The following is a 14,442-nucleotide window of genomic DNA, read 5'->3' as shown; positions in this document are numbered from 1 at the left end:
CTTCCTTACATTTATATATTTGTGACTACTGTAACCTCCTCTTATCTGGTCACCCTGATTACCGTCTCTCTCTAATCCAATGTGTGCTCCTCCATGCTGCTGTCTGGCTCATCTTCCTCTCCAAATGTGCTACGTCCACCTCCCCTCTCCCACAAGCCCTTCACTGGCTCCCCTTCCACTTCAGAACAAATTCATGAGTGTCATACTCACTTACAAAGCCCGCACCCATTCCTGTTACATCTGACCTCATCTGCCTTTACACTATTACCACCTGTCTTCTTCGCTCCACAATTGCACGCCACCTTTCCTGCCAACTGATTACTACCTCCCTTTTCTGCCTCCAAGATATTGCCTGTGAGGTTCCCTACCTCTGGAATTCTGTCCCTCTCACTATCAGACTCTCCACCTCTCTACATCACTTCAAATGGGCTCTCAGGACCCACTTCTTCATCGAGCCCAGCCATGTCTCATTCCTAACCCTCTGTTCAGTCTTGCTGTCTACTCCATCTGTGTCTCCCCTGTCTGTCTGCCCCTCCCCTTTAGAATGTAAGCGCTCACTTCCGTCATGTGCTTTGGTTTCACCTACTTATACTATCATCTACTCCATACTTCCCTTGGTTTCTGCCACCCTGCTGCACAACCACTGTTGCAGCAATGTTTATAAACCATTTACCTGAGCTGCAATGTATTGAAATTGAAGTCACTGTTTTATTGTGTGCTCATGTGTTTATGTACTTTGTTAAGTGCTGCGGAACCCTTGTGGCACCATATAAAGGATGATATTATTATTATTATTATTAATAATAATACTGCGACTGTCGCATTTGTAAACAGCTCATCCAAACTACTTACACTATCTTGTGTTGTGTTATCTCACACTCCCTTATATTTAGCATTTTTGTGTACTGTGACTGCTGCATAAGTAAATAATCTACACACACTCTGTATACACTGGTCTGTGTTATCTCATACTTCTTTACATTAATATACTTGTGTCCTATGACTGACGCATTTGTCAATAGCTTATACAAACTGCTTACTCTATCTTGTGTTGCGTTATCTCACACTTCCTTACATTCATACGGTATATTTGTGTACTGTGACTGCTGCATAAGTAAATACATTACACACACTGTATACACTAGTCTGTGTTGTTATCTCATACTTCTTTACTGTAATATTTACAGTACATTTATTAGTATTTACTAAATATGTGAAGAATATGGTCATACAATAACAACACAAACTACGACAATATAACATTTTGGAAACACAAAAATAATTTAGTTTAGGCTGCCCTTAATTCCTTGGGTGTTTGGACTACAGCACATTTCAAAGTAGTATATTATTAGGAAACATGATCCCTCATCCTTGGCCTTCATCTGTGGTTGAAGGCTCAGGACCATGGTATAATGGTCACTCCATCAAAATTGCCCCCTTATTCCCAATAGACACTCAATTTTTGGATAACTATATTATGAAAAATGGCACACACAGCAATACATTTGCACATAGATTTCGGTGCACACGAGAGATTCCACTAAACTAGTCAAGGAGCAGTAAAACTTTATTTATGCCCTTCAGTGCAAATGACATAGGGCTCATACTCAGCCTACACCTCAAAAGTGCTAAGGACCAGTCACACTAGTCCTCAGCACTTCACACAGAATTAAAAGTCCCTTACACTAGTTACTGGGGGTGGGCATTGAGGTCATCATTGCACTGGGGGTGTACTGATATGATTAAGCCCCACCATTCCCAGCTAAACTTGTTTGATAATGGGGAGCCCCTTCTTTCAGATGACCATGTGTGGGGTCACCAGAAAATAACCCCTGTATTGCCGACATCATTAAGAAGTACAGGCATGGTACGGATAATCCCCCATCCTAGCTCCAATAAACTCAGGTTTCCCTCAATTGAACAAAGGAAGCCTTCTCTTTCAAATAATGTAACCTTATTGGTTTTAATCTGGTGATCAAACTACAGGAGCCCACGATGCATCGTACAAGGGGTTTTAGAATACTCATCTTGGCTCCAAGAAAATCAAGGGCACCCTCATTTAAAACAGGCAAGTCTCCTCTTGTGGTGAGGAAACGTCCTTATCTCCCACCTACTGGCATCAGTTACCTCAGGTGTGCAATCATTTCATGCAATAGGTTGTCTAATTTTCCAAATAGTATGTCTTGCAGGGTCACCTCAATGTCTGCTCTGCCCCACCGCATACTGTATACCCTGGGCAGTGACAGAGTGGTAATACAGTATGTCCTGTTACCATATACTGATTATCTGATACTGGTGTGCAAGGCATGCATGTATTACATGAGCTGCCCCTACGATATATGTATTACATGAGCTGCCCCTACGATATATGTATTACATGAGCTGCCCCTACAATGTATGTATTACATGAGCTGCCCCTACGATATATGTATTACATGAGCTGCCCCTACAATGTATGTATTACATGAGCTGCCCCTACAATGCATGTATTACATGAGCTTCCCCTACAATGTATGTATTACATGAGCTGCCCCTACGATGTATGTATTACATGAGCTGCCCCTACGATATATGTATTACATGAGCTGCCCCTACGATATATGTATTACATGAGCTGCCCCTACGATGCATGTATTACATGAGCTGCCCCTACGATGCATGTATTACATGAGCTGCCCCACGTATTACATGAGGTGCCCCTACAATGTATGTATTACATGAGCTGCCCCTACGATATATGTATTACATGAGCTGCCCCTATGATGTATGTATTACATGAGCTGCCCCTACGATGCATGTATTACATGAGCTGCCCCTACGATGCATGTATTACATGAGCTGCCCCTATGATGTATGTATTACATGAGCTGCTCCACGTATTACATGAGCTGCCCCTACGATATATGTATTACATGAGCTGCCCCTACGATGTATGTATTACATGAGCTGCCCCTATGATGCATGTATTACATGAGCTGCCCCTACGATGCATGTATTACATGAGCTGCCCCTACGATGCATGTATTACATGAGCTGCCCCTATGATGTATGTATTACATGAGCTGCCCCTACGATGCATGTATTACATGAGCTGCCCCTATGATGTATGTATTACATGAGCTGCCCCACGTATTACATGTATTACATGAGCTGCCCCTACGATGCATGTATTACATGAGCTGCCCCTACGATGCATGTATTACATGAGCTGCCCCTACGATGCATGTATTACATGAGCTGCCCCTATGATGTATGTATTACATGAGCTGCCCCTACGATGTATGTATTACATGAGCTGCCCCTACGATGTATGTATTACATGAGCTGCCCCTATGATGTATGTATTACATGAGCTGCCCCTACGATGTATGTATTACATGAGCTGCCCCTACGATATATGTATTACATGAGCTGCCCCACGTATTACATGTATTACATGAGCTGCCCCTACAATGTATGTATTACATGAGCTGCCCCTACGATGCATGTATTACATGAGCTGCCCCTATGATGTATGTATTACATGAGCTGCCCCTACAATGTATGTATTACATGAGCTGCCCCTACGATATATGTATTACATGAGCTGCCCCACGTATTACATGTATTACATGAGCTGCCCCTACAATGTATGTATTACATGAGCTGCCCCTACGATGCATGTATTACATGAGCTGCCCCTACAATGTATGTATTACATGAGCTGCCCCACGTATTACATATATTACATGAGCTGCCCCTAGGATATGCAGGGAATAAGCAATGTTAGAAAGGGGATGCAGTCTTTAGGCCGACATTTACAAGGTTGTCATTCATATTGTCAACACCACATGTTAGGGTTAGGCTGTGAGGGGGAGAGATAGGGTTATGCTGTGGGGGGAGGTTAGGGTTATGCTGCAGGGGAAGGGATAGGGTTAGGCATTAGGGAAAGGTTAGGGTTAGACTGTGAGGGGGGAGAGATAGGGTTAGGCTGTGGGGGGGAGGTTAGGGTTAGGCTGCGGGGGGAGGGATAGGGTTAGGCACTAAGGAAAGGTTAGGCTGTGAGGGGGGAGAGATAGGGTTAGGCACTAGGGAAAGGATAGGGTTAAGCTGTGAGGGGGAGAGATAGGGTTATGCTGTGGGGGGGGGGGGGGGGTTAGGGTTAGGCTGCGGGGGGAGGGATAGGGTTAGGCACTAAGGAAAGGTTAGGGTTAGGCTGTGAGTGGTGAGAGATAGGGTTATGCTGTGGGGGGTAGGTTAGGGTTAGGCTGCGGGGGGAGGGATAGGGTTTGGCACTAGGGAAAGGATAGGGTTAACCTGTGAGGGGGAGAGATAAGGTTAGGCTGTGAGGGGGGAGGTTAGGGTTAGGCTGCGGGGGGAGGGATACGGTTAGGCACTAGGGAAAGGTTAGGGTTAGGCAGTGGACATTATATATGTGGAAGTAAAAAAATGCCTTACATTTCCACTGTAAGTAACCTAATCACAAAGAATAAAATATATAATATCACGTTACTCTGTTATAATGGAATTCCACATTTTTGCGCTAATGAACAGCAGAAAACTAAACACACGCAGTCCTGGCATAGCATTGTCCATGTTTTCCCCTCTAAAAATACATTAAACAACCAAAAAAACCCTGGTAACAATGACACGGGTGTGCTTACAGTGACAGCTGCCTATACAGCGGACAGTACAAACATCATACTTGTGTTTACAATGCACTACCCCAGGCGGACACGGTGATAACCACAGGAAGAAGACTGTGATCACACCTGTATCTGAGAACATTTTAAGAACACATGTCGTGAACTGGTAAAAAATGCAATGCCAATACTATTATTATCATTTATTTATATTATACCACCAAAGTATTCCGTGCTGTACTGGGAGAATGTTTTATCATTCACATTAGTCCCTGCACCACATGGACTTACAGTCTAAATTCCCTAACACACACACATACACATTTCCTACTGAACTCATGAGCCGCACTGTGATAGAGCAATGCTGACCACTGTGTCACCATCTTTCATACATACCTAAAGCCGCAAAAATAAAACAACAAAAGCAAATATGTCTGCAACTTGCCACAAGCTGCATAACTTGAACATGCTTCCCCGCCCTTTCGTTCCCTTCCTCATCCCGGGTGTGAGGAGCCACAAATCAACAATATATGCACAAAAAAAAACAAATTACAATGTATGAGCATTTATAGAACGTACGCACAACAGACAAACATCTAACTGTAAGTGTCTCCTGTATGAGCGCAGACAGGAATTTCTTACTGATTGACAAGAGATTAACGTGAAAGTATATATATTTATATTATATACACATATATATATATACCGTGTATATATATATATATATATATATATATATATATGTATAGTACGAGGGGGCATCATAAAGTTTTAATTAACACCATGAAGTTATTGAGATATCCGGAAGCAATTTTATCAACATAATCATTGATCCTTATGTGCATGAGGTTGTAAATTACAGGTACTTACTGTATGTCAGCTTGTTTAGTTTCTGGAGCTGGTAGGTGTCAGTAACCTACATGATGGACAAAACTGAAGCCCGCAGTGTTATTAAGTTTGATTATTTTAAGGGTAACAGTGCCCATCAAATCCATGATGGTGGCTGTTTATGGTGATAAAAGTCCATCATATAACACTGTTGTGAGGTGGAAAAGGAACTTTCAGACTGGACACATGTCCCTCTCAGATGACCCTCTATTTGGATGATCTTGACATGGGCCCTCATTCCGAGTTGTTCGCTTGTTATTTTCCTTCGCATCGGTGCGATTTTCCGCTAACTGCGCATGCGCAATGTTCGCACTGCGGCTGCGTCAAGTAAATTTGCTAAGAAGTTTGGTATTTTACTCACGGCATTACAAGGTTTTTTCTTCGTTCTGGTGATTGGAGTGTGATTGACAGGAAGTGGGTGTTTCTGGGCGGAAACTGACCGTTTTATGGGTGTGTGTGAAAAAACGCTGCCGTTTCTGGGAAAAACGCAGGAGTGGCTGGAGAAACGGGGGAGTGTCTGGGCGAACGCTGGGTGTGTTTGTGACGTCAAACCAGGAACGAAACTGACTGAACTGATCGCAGTGGCAAAGTAAGTGTGGAGCTACTCAGAAACTGCTAAGAAATTTCTATTCGCAATTTTGAGAATCTTTCGTTCGCAATTCTGCTAAGCTAAAATTCACTCCCAGTAGGCGGCGGCTTAGCTTGTGCAATGCTGCTAAAAGCAGCTTGCGAGCGAACAACTCGGAATGAGGGCCATGGTGAAGAAAGTGGAGGCTCTTGTCCTTAGACAGACGACTAACCATTGAAGTGATCATGAAAGAAGTTGGTCTTAGTTCTGGAAGTGTGTGGAAGATTATGTAAGAGCAACTGCACATGTCTAAAGGGTTTTTTGGGGGGTGGCTTGCTGACCCTTCCACCCTCCAGAAAAAGCCTGAGGTGAAAAAATCTGCAGGGAAGGTCATGCTGTTTGTCTTTTGGGACTGTCGTTGCATAATCCTTAGCGATTATCTTCCGGAAATTGCTTCCGCGAAATAAAAATGCTGTGGTATGATCAGCAAAGGCCAACAATGCACCCGCACATTCCGCCCAAGCATCTGCTGTGGAAGCTGACAGGTGTGTCTAGGAAATATTGTCCCATCCCCCTAGTCGCCTGATCCCGCACCCAGCCACTTCTACCTCTTCCCAGAGATGAAGACGCCACCTTGGGGTAGGCAATTTAACAACACAAATTCTGTCATTCTGGAAGTGGAACAGTGGTTCTCGAGGCCATCGTAGGACTTCTATAATGATGGGTTGTGGAAGGTCAAGAAACACTGGCAGAACGCTGGCAGAAATGTGTGGCTCTGCAGGGCGACGACGTGGAGAAGACTTAAGTTCAGCATGCCACATTTACCTTTCTATCTTATTCTGTTCATTGTGATAATTGAAACTTTGATACATAATACGTATTTATTTAGATAAATAATGGATTTTGAAAAAAACTTTTCCAAGTAGCCACGTTTTAAACTGAGTTTTAATTACACCTGTGTTATGTTTTTCATGTTTATCTCACAGCATCTACTACTAAGCCTGGAACGCCTCAATCCATACTGCAAACTGTCATTGAAGTGACCCGTCTCGCCTTAACGCTGACACTAATCATACTCGTGTTCCTGTTACTTTGGAGAACTTGGTAAAGTGGACCTGACATAAGAGAGTCTGAGTATATTTATAAGAACTGCAAGCAAGAGCAAGCCACTCAATCACCGGAATATATTTATAAATAATGTCGTTCTGCAGTCTTGATATTTGCAGCCAGGTTTAGCCATGATCACTTCTCCCTAGACTAGGGGTGGTGAACCCGCGGCCCTCCAGCTGTTGTTGGACTACACATACCAGCATGTCCTGCTACAGTTTTGCTAACTGGCCATGCTAAAACTGTTGCAGGGCATGCTGGGATGTGTAGTTCAACAACAACTGGGGTGCCGCAGGTTCACCACCCCTGGTTTAGGGAGATCATGGCTAGACCTGGCTGCGTTTGGTAATTGTTCAGTGCACAGTTACATTTTTGTTATGCAAATAAATACTAATATATATTATTGTATATTCAGTGCATGGCGAGGTGGTTACAATATGTTGGTTAGGAATTGTTGACGTTCCAAGTGAGCAGGCGGCCACCCCTCTACCTCTGCGGCATTAGGTCCTGTTCTCTGCGCCTGGTTCTGAGAAGGATGTTGGTGTCTGGATCGATTTTTTTTTGCCACTGCGCATGCGCCTAAGTCACACTGTGCCATGGAAGTCACGGTGAGTGACAGGCACGGGGTAACGGGGGAGTGGTGATTCAAACACAGGTGTGGCGAATGTTGCAGGGCCGTGTGACTGCTATCACATATGCAGTCACAATGGGATCAGTACGGGATCCCGGCGGCGAGCGCATTGTGTACCCTTGCGGGCGCGCCGCGCTTCAGGCCTGGTGGCGACTAGGTTCTATTCCCCTCCGGGTGGTGGCGTGGACCACCACCCAAGAGTGGTAACCAGCCGGTGGTCGGGACTCCAACCGCTGGTATTTCAGCTGGTGTCGGGATTCCAGGCGTCGGTATCCTGACCACCGGGATCCCGACAGGCGGTAAACTGACTGCCTCCCGTTACAATGGCTCCGGGCATCTCTGCGCAAATCCCAATGGCTGCGACATTTGCATTTTTTTGCCCAGCTGCTGTGTATAGACTCGCAGCTGCAGCGCCATTTGTATACATCTTTGTATCAGACCGTTACAGAACTCCAGGCTGTGTTGGTAAAAAAAATAAAAATAGGATTTTAATTAACTACCGGTAAATCCTTTTCTCGTAGTCCGTAGAGGATACTGGGAATCCATTTAGTACCATGGGGTATAGACGGGTCCACTAAGAGCCTTGGGCACTTTAAGAATTTGATAGTGTGCGCTAACTCCTCCCTCTATGCCCCTCCTACCAGACTCAGTCTAGGAAACTGTGTCAGAGGAGACGGACATAAGGAAAGTGGTGAGATTACGAACCAGCACACAGAACAACAGGAAAGCCTTGCTAACCAAGCTTGAAACATGAACAGCAATAGCTGAACAAACCAGAATACTTAACCAAGTAACAGTGCAGGAAGAACGAAGCACCGGGCGGGCGCCCAGTATCCTCTACGGACTACGAGAAAAGGATTTACTGGTAGGTAATTAAAATCCTATTTTCTCTTACATCCTAGAGGATACTGGGAATCCATTTAGTACCATAGGGATGTACAAAAGCTCCCAAACCGTGGGGGAGAGTGATGAGGTTCCTGCAGAACTGATTGACCAAACTGAAGGTCCCCAGAGGCCAAAGTATCGATCTTGTAGAACTTTGCAAACGTGTTCGAACCTGACCAAGTAGCCACTCGGCAGAGCTGTAATGCCGAGACACCCCGGGCAGCCGCCCAAGAAGAACCCACCGACCTAGTAGAGTGGGCCTGTACAGATTTTGGAACCAGCAATCCTGCCGTGGAATAAACATGCTGGATAGTGAGCTTGATCCAGCGTGCAATAGACTGCTTTGAAGCAGGACACCCAATTTTATTGGGATCATAGAGAACGAACAGCGAGTCGGATTTTCTTTGATGAGCTGTTTTCTTTACATACACCTTCAAAGCCCTCACAACATCCAAAAGACTTTGAAGTAGCAGAGGTGTCCGTCACAGCCAGAACCACAATAGGTTGGTTGATGTGAAAAGCAGACACCCCCTTAGGAAGAAATTGCTGACAAGTTCTGAGTTCAGCTCTGTCCTCGTGGAAAATGAAGTAGGGGCTCTTGTGAGACAACGCCCCTAGTTCCGACACACATCTTGCTGAGGCCAAGGCCAACAGTGTGAGGGACTTCCACGTAAGGTACTTTACGTCAACCTCCTGTAACGGTTCAAACCAGTCCGATTGGAGGAACTGCAGCACCAAATAGAGATCCCAAGGTGCCGTAGGAGGCACAAAGGGAGGTTGGATGTGCAGAACACCTTTCAAGAACGTCTGGACCTCAGGGAGAGAAGCCAACTGTTTTGGAAAGAAAATACACAAAGCCGAAATCTTGACTTTAATGGAACCTAGGCGTAGGCCAACATCCACTCCCGACTGCAGAAAAAGCAGGCGACATCCCAGATGAAATTCCACCGCAGAATATTGTCTGCTCTCATACCAAGATACATACTTCTTCAATATACGGTGGTAATGTTTAGACTTTACCCCTTTACTGACTTGGATCATAGTTGGGATGACCTTGTCAGGAATCCCTCTCCTGGCTAGGATCAGCCATTCAAACTCCATGCCCTTAAACGTAGCCGCGGTAAGTCTTGATAGACGAACGGGCCCTGTTGCAGAAGACCCTTGCCAAGAGGTAGAGGCCACGGATCTGGAGCATCTCCAGAAGGTCCGCGTACCAAGCCCTTCTTGGCCAGTCTGGAGCAATGAGAATTGCTTGAACCTTTTCCCTATTTATTCTTTTTAGAATTCTTGGGATCAGAGGTAGTGGGGGAAACATGTACACCAGCTGGTAGACCCATGGAGTTGTCAGAGCATCTACCGCCACTGCCTGTGGGTCTCTCGACCTGGAACAATACAGCTTGAGCTTCTTGTTGAGACGATAGGCCATCCCCACCAACGTGTCAAGCACCTGAACACTTCCGGGTGAAGACTCCACTCCCCTGGGTGCAGGTCGTGTCTGCTGAGGAAGTCTGCTTCCCAGTTGTCTACTCCCGGAATGAAGACCGCCGACAATGCCAAGGCGTGTTTTTACACCCAGGGGAGAATTCTTGACACATCTGACATTGCGCCTCTGCTTTTCGTTCCGCCCTGCCGGTTTATGTACGTTACATTGTCCGAATGGACTTGAATGGCCTGATTCTAAAGAAGAGATGAGGCCTGCAGAAGGGCGTTGTATGTAGCCCTGAGTTTCAGGATGTTGATTGGAAGGATGACTTCCTGACTTGCCATCTTCCCTGAAAGTGCACCCCCTGGGTGACTGCACCCCAACCTCTGAAGCTTGAAACTGTGGTTAGCAGAATTCAATTCTGAATCACGAACGGTCAACCCTCGACTAGGTGAGAAGTCTGCAGCCACCACAGAAGGGAGATCTTGGCTTTTGTCGAAACAGACGGATCCTCTGGTGCATGTGAAGATGCAATCCGGACCATTTGTCCAACAGATCCAGCTGGAAGGGCCTCACATGAAACCTTCCGTACTGAAGTGCCTCATAAGAGGCCACCATTTTCCCCAGAAGGCGAATGCACAGATGCACCAAGATCTGGGCTGACCTGAACCATCGACTGGATTTCCATAGCCTTCTCCAAGGGAAGGAACACTCTCTGAGATTCCGTGTCCAGTATCATACCCAGGAAGTAAAGCCTCTGTGTCGGTTCCAGGTGAGATTTTGGTAAATTCAGAATCCACCTGTGATCCAGGAGTAGCCTGGTTAATAGGCGAATGCTGTCCAACAACCTCTCCCTGGACGGTGCCTTTGTCAGAAAATCGTCCAGGTATGGAATTATATTCACTCCTTGTTTGCGGAAGTAGAAACATCATCTCTGCCATCACCTTGGTAAACACTCTCGGTGCCGTGGAGAGACCAAATGGCAGGGCATGGAACTGGTCATGCAGTGCAAACCGTAGATAAGCCTGATAAGGCAGCCAGATCAGAATGTGAAGGTATGCATCCTTGATATCTAGAGACACTAGGAATTCCCCCTCCTCCAGACCTGAGATCACCGCTCTCAGAGACTCCATTTTGAATTTGAACACTCGTAAGTACGGGTTCAATGACTTGAGGTTCAAAATCGGTCTTATCGAACCGTCCGGTTATGGTACTACAGACAGGTAGGAATAATGGCCCTCATTCAGAGTTGTTCGCTCGCTAGCTGCTCTTAGCAGCATTGCACACGCTAAGCCGCCGCCTACTGGGAGTGTATCTTAGCATAGCAGAATTGCGAATAGAAATTTCTTTGCAGTTTCTGAGTAGCTCGACATTTACTCTGCCACTGCGATCAGTTCAGTCAGTTTCGTTTCTGGTTTGACGTCACAAACACACCCAGCGTTCGCCCAGGCATCCCCCCGTTTCTCCAGCCACTCCCGCGTTTTTCCCAGAAACGGCAGCGTTTTTTCACACACACCCATAAAACGGCCAGTTTCCGCCCAGAAACACCCACTTCCCGTCAATCACACTCTGATCATCAGAATGAAGAAAAATCCTCGTAATGCCGTGAGTAAAATACCTAACTTTTGAGTAAAATAACTAAGCGCATGCGCTCTGCGAACATCGCGCATGCGCAGTAAGCGACTAATCGCAATATAGCGAAATTCGGCAACGAGCGAACAACTCGGAATGAGGACCAATATCCCTTGGTTTGCAGATGAGGTGGAACTGGAACAATGACCTGAGTCTGTATCAGTTTTTGAATGGCGTTCTTTAAGGTTATACTTGCTTCCTGTGAAACTGGTAAGCCTGATTTGAAGAATCTGTGAGGTGGGAGCTCCTGAAACTCCAGTCTGTAGTCCTAGGTAAAAAGATCTATGACCCAGGCATCCTAGCATGATGTTGTCCAGATGTGACTGAAAATTTTAAGTTGGGCTCCCACCTGCCAGTCCTCCAGGCATCGCAGTCCACCGTCATGCTGAGGGCTTTGAGGAAGCAGAGCTTGAGCCCTGTTCCTGTGAACCAGCAGTTGCTGGTTTTCGTGGTTTACCTCTAGCGTCTCTGGCGGCTGCAGAAGAACCTCTGCTTTTGCCCTTAAACTTGGCAGTCCGAAAGGACTGTAGATTAGGTACTGAGTAGACCTTCCAGGATGGGTAAGCTGCAGAAGGAAGATACGTGGACTTACCCGCAGTAGCTTTGGAGATCCATTTGTCTAGCTCATCTCCAAATAAGGCCTCTCCTGTGAAGGGTAGGCCTTCCACGCTTTTCCTGGAGTCTGCGTCGGCAGTCCACTGGCGTAGCCATAAGCCTCTGTGTGCTTACACTGCCATAGCAGTGGTGCGTGCATTAAGCAAGCCTATTTCTTTTATGGCTTCCACCATAAAATTTGCAGAGTCCTGTATATGTTGCAGGAGTAAAACAATCTCCCCCTTAGGCAAGGTACCTAACCCTTTAATTAGGTTACCCGGCCATTTTGCGATGGCCTTCGTAATCCACCCATATGCTATAGTGGGTCTCTGTGCCACTCCAGCAGCAGTATATAAAGATTTGAGTGTATTCTCAATTCTACGATCAGCCGTGTCCTTTAGGGAGGCTGCACCAGGAACAGACAATACAATTTTCCGTGGCAGCCTGGACACTGATGCATCCATCATCGGTGGATTTTCCCATTATTTCCTATCCTCAGGAGGAAAGGGAAAAGATATCAATCTTTTAGGGATTTGAAATTTTCTATCAGGATTAACCCACGGTTCTTCAAACAGGGTATTTAGTTCCTTTGACACAGGAAAAGTGGCTGAGGATTTATTTTTATATTAAAATAAGATTCCTCAGTCTCCTGTTACCTTATCAAGGATATGCAGAACCTCTCTGATAGCCTCTATTCCCTGTGACAGAGTAGCCTCCACCACCTCCATGTCTGACCCCTCATCATCAGAGTTAGACTGCAGGATATGGGCCAAAGGACATTTTTGCGGACAAATGGTAGGGGACTGAGACGCTGGTTTGGGTACTGAGTCTCTGTTCATACACTCAGTCATTGATTGTCCTAAGTATTGCGTCTCTTTCTCATTGTGGGATAATTTAGTGGAAATATTGGAAATCATTCCCCTAATGGAATCCAGCCAAGCTGGCTCTGCCCCGCTAACCTGGGAAGGCACACTGCACTGAGTACACTGTAGTGAAACCCCTGGGGAAGAGGAACACTGTGCCTTACATGAAACACACTCTTTGGCCCTCATTCCGAGTTGTTCGCTCGCTAGCTGCTTTTAGCAGCATTGCAAACGCAATGTTTGCTCCCTCAGAAGCAGTGCGTCCGCACTGTGTACCGAATCTTGAGACTCCGACGCACACATAGAAGCCGTGCGTCTCTGTACCCTCATGCCCCCATAATGGCCGGCGACCCGCTAACTGGGACACCGGCTTAGTACTCACCACTCTTCTTTCTTCTGGCTCTGTTAGTGTTAGCGGCGTGCTACAGGAATGTACGCTTGCCGTGGTGGGGCGTGCGAATAGTTCCCTCAGGAGCTAGTGTCCTGTCAGCGGGGAACGGGACCATTAACCCTTCAAGAGGTTGGGCCGTTCCCCCCTTTTCCCCTCTAAGTCCCACGAAACAGGCAGGCTGGTGCCAGCCAGTCCTGCCTGAAAATAACAGATAAAATAAATGCAGTAAACTCTTCTGGAGCTTCCATAAGCGTGACCGGCTCCTCAGGGCACATTTACTAAACTGGTAGGAGAGGCATAGAGGGAGGAGCCAGCGCACACTATCAAATTCTTAAAGTGCCCAAGGCTACTAGTGCCCCATGGTACTAAATGGATTCCCAGTATTCTCTAGGGCGTAAGAGAAACAGGGCATAGCTGGTGGCCGGGCGGTGTAAGGCACTGATGCAGAGAAGATCGTACGTCTGATGGCGGAGAGTGCCTTCCTCGCTCTTACACGGTCATATGCATGCCAACACGCAACTTGGAGGGCGTAACTGCACTGGGTCAGTGCGTGGTAACAGACTATGCTTCTTGGCAGAGCTAAATGGAAGCATATATAATACCGATTCAAGGTATAGCATTGACCCAAGTACAGGCTGGTGCCGAAGCACCTAGGTGATGCCTATAAAATTGAGGGGGTCATTCAGACCCGATCGCTGCTGTGCGTTTTTGCACAGCAGCGATTGGGTCTGAACTGCGCATGTGCCGGCGCCACAGTGCGTCGGCACATGGCAGACAGCTGATGGCTGTCGTAGCCCAGCGATGGCCTCTGCCTGATTGACAGGCAGAGGAGGTCGCT

Source organism: Pseudophryne corroboree, chromosome 8, assembly GCF_028390025.1.
Source record: "Pseudophryne corroboree isolate aPseCor3 chromosome 8, aPseCor3.hap2, whole genome shotgun sequence".
Taxonomy (NCBI): Eukaryota; Metazoa; Chordata; class Amphibia; order Anura; family Myobatrachidae; genus Pseudophryne; species Pseudophryne corroboree.
The sequence above is the reverse complement of the archived record's forward strand: the minus strand, read 5'-3'. Positions refer to the sequence as shown.